Source organism: Cryptotermes secundus, unplaced genomic scaffold, assembly GCF_002891405.2.
Source record: "Cryptotermes secundus unplaced genomic scaffold, Csec_1.0 scaffold354, whole genome shotgun sequence".
In the NCBI taxonomy this organism is placed as follows: domain Eukaryota; kingdom Metazoa; phylum Arthropoda; class Insecta; order Blattodea; family Kalotermitidae; genus Cryptotermes; species Cryptotermes secundus.
The window spans coordinates 645180-648353 of record NW_019737392.1 but is presented as its reverse complement, the minus strand read 5'-3'; positions in this window follow the sequence as shown (position 1 = coordinate 648353).

Here is a 3174-nt window from a genome sequence, read left to right as displayed (position 1 = left end):
TTTATATATTCTTGTGAGAAAGTTTTTAATATGTATTTATGGCTAGTATATGTCTTATATTGTATTATTTTTATGTTTGACATGATTAATATTAATTGATCCCTAGCACAGCATTGTTAATTTAGATATAGGACTTTGTTCTGCTTGTGAATCTTGTTGTGATTTGCCTTGCCAGCATCTTGCTAACTTTGTTATATATATGTTTATATTTTTAACTTGTTTCAACAGCTGTTGGAGCATATCTCATTTTTTCTGTTTTGACATGTTCTATATCCAATGGTTTTATACCTGTAATTGGATCTACTAGAATATAATAAAGATATGATATGATCAGGAATCATGTTAATGCCTTGGTTTTGCTGGAGCTCTGATCTAGGGATGCAACAGTGGTAAGGATAACATACCCATATCAAGGAGGCAGCAGGGAGCTGATTATTGCTTCAGTCTACCTTGCATATGACTTGGATGAATCTCCACCAACTAAGGAGATGAGGGACATCATAGACTACTGCTGTAGCAGGAAGAAGCAACTCATATTGCATGTGATGCCAATGCGCGTCACATCTTGTGGGGGAGCACCAGCACTAACCCAAGGGGAGGGAGCCTTATGGAATTTCTGGTGAGTTCGAAACTGAATATTCTAAACCATGGTAATGAACCTACCTTTGTGGTTTGCAATAGGAAGGAGGTTATTGATTTGACACTAGGGACAAATAACATAGGAAACCTGGTAAGTAACTGGCATGTATCTGACGAGCCATCCCTATCGGATCACAGATATATATGCTTTCAAATAAGCAACATTACAGTAGATCAAGCTGCTTATAGGAATCCTAAGAGAACCAATTGGGAGTCTTACAAAGATGACCTAAATGTAAATCTAGAGACCATCTCGCAAAATATACGCACAATAAAGGATGCTGATCGGTCCGTTGACCAGGTGCAACGGGCTATTATCTCGTCCTTTAATCGGAATTGTCCAGCTAAGACCACTCGCGGACCAAGAAGAGTACCTAGGTGGAATAAACAGCTGAGTGGCCTTAGAACCAAAACAAGAAAGCTGTTTAATACAGCTAAAAGAACAGGGCAGTGGGAAACCTACAAGGAAGCCCTTACCTGTTACAACAAAGAAATAAGGAAAGCCAAGAGATCCTCATGGAGGAGGCACTGCCAGGAGATCAATGATGTACCAGGCAGTACCAGACTCATGAGGATCATGGCAAAAAAGGCGACCAACAAGGTCAGCACGATTAAGCTGCCTAACGGGCAGTATACTCAAACAGGAAGGGAGACACTGAACGAATTATTCAGGGTTCACTTTCCTGATTCAAAACTGATTGATAATTTGGACGATGGACAGCGTCAGCAAAACCTGGACACTTGCCAAAGCAAGATGAACAGGGAAGACTGGAACCTGGCCAAAGTCATAATTAACCAAACAAAAATCAGATGGGCACTGAATACTTTTAGACCATTTAAGTCAGGGGGAACAGATGAAATTGTACTGGCACTTTTGCAGCATGGGACAGAACTTCTAGTTCCACACCCATGCCACATATATAGAGCCTGCATTGCATATGGTTTCATCCCCATGGCCTGGAGACAAGTTATTCGTAATGTGACGTTTATCCCAAAGCCCGGGAAACTTGATTATACCGAAGCTAAGGCTTATTGTCTTATCAGCCTGTCGTCTTTCTTGTTGAACACGATGGAGAAAATAGTGGATAGGCATATCAGGGATGGGGCATTGAGGACATATCCTCTACACCGAAACCAACATGCCTACCTAACAGGTAAATCTACCAAAAGTGCGCTACACAGTGTGGTAACATGCATAGAAAGTGTGATTGAACACAAGGATATTGCCTTAGGAGCATTCCTTGACATAGAGGGAGCTTTCAATAGAACCTCATTTGATATAATCAAACAGGCTGCTGGAAAGCATGGCATAGAGCCTGCAATACGCAGGTGGATCAGCGCTATGCTGGAAAGCAGAACCACAGCTGCTACATTATCAGGAGAAACCCTGGGGGTGTCCGCATCTAGGGGTTGACCGCAGGGGGGCATACTCTTGCCCCTGCTGTGGGGCCTGGTCGTCGACAATCTCCTGTGGGACTTAATGATGATGGGTATTATACAGTAGGATATGCTGATGACATAGCAATCCTCATAAATGGAAAATTCCTTTTGACTGCATCAGAGCATCTTCAAACAGCTCTGTACATGGTCCAATGATAGTGTGAAAGAACAAGTCTTTCCACCAATCCCAATAAGATGGTAATTATACCGTTTACTATGAAGAGAAATATAAAGGGCCTTAAGGAACCGACTCTCTTCAATAAGACAATCCAGCTCCCCAGTGATGTCAAGTACCTTCGTCTAAAATTAGACAAGGAACTGACATGGAAAAAGCAGCTGGACAAGGTCATTAACATAGCCTATAAGGCTTTTTGGACATACAGAAGCATGTTTGGTAAAACTTGGGGACTGCGGCCGCACGTTGTGCATTGGATATATACTGCGGTTGTAAGACCCATAATTACATATGGCGGCACAGTATGGTGGCCCAGAGTTAAACTCAAGACAAGCAAGGTAGAACTTAGCAAATTGCAAAGGTTGGCTTCCCTAGGTATCACAGGGGCAATTCGAACATCTCCAACAGCTGCACTGGAGATACTCCTTGGACTCCCCTCACTGCATCTACAGTTGGAGGCAGAGGCCAGGGCAGGAATCTATCATCTCCAGTGCAGTGAATGGAAACCTAGATCCGATGGTTTCAGCCATGCATACATAATTGAGGACATGAAAGAAGAACCCATATTACAAATGGGGTCTGACAAAATGATACTGAGACATGTATATGAAAAACCCNGAGTTAAAATGTTGCATTTTTTAGTGAAATACGTAGTTAAGTACAGACTAACGTAACATTAACGTGGAATTAATATGGATTCTCCATATCATTTGTACTGTAGAATTCACCAAACCAAATTCGCGGCATACATCAGTGTTTTTCTCCTTCCATTTTCTATTTCACGAAACACTTTAGCTTTCTCTTCAGTGCTTAAAACTTTCCTTTTCATTGCCATGTTTTCGCTACTGCACTTCTCTGGGTTTAGGCAGGAACACTATAGGGTAAGTAGACAATGTGAGGTCCTGTCAGACGAGATTCTA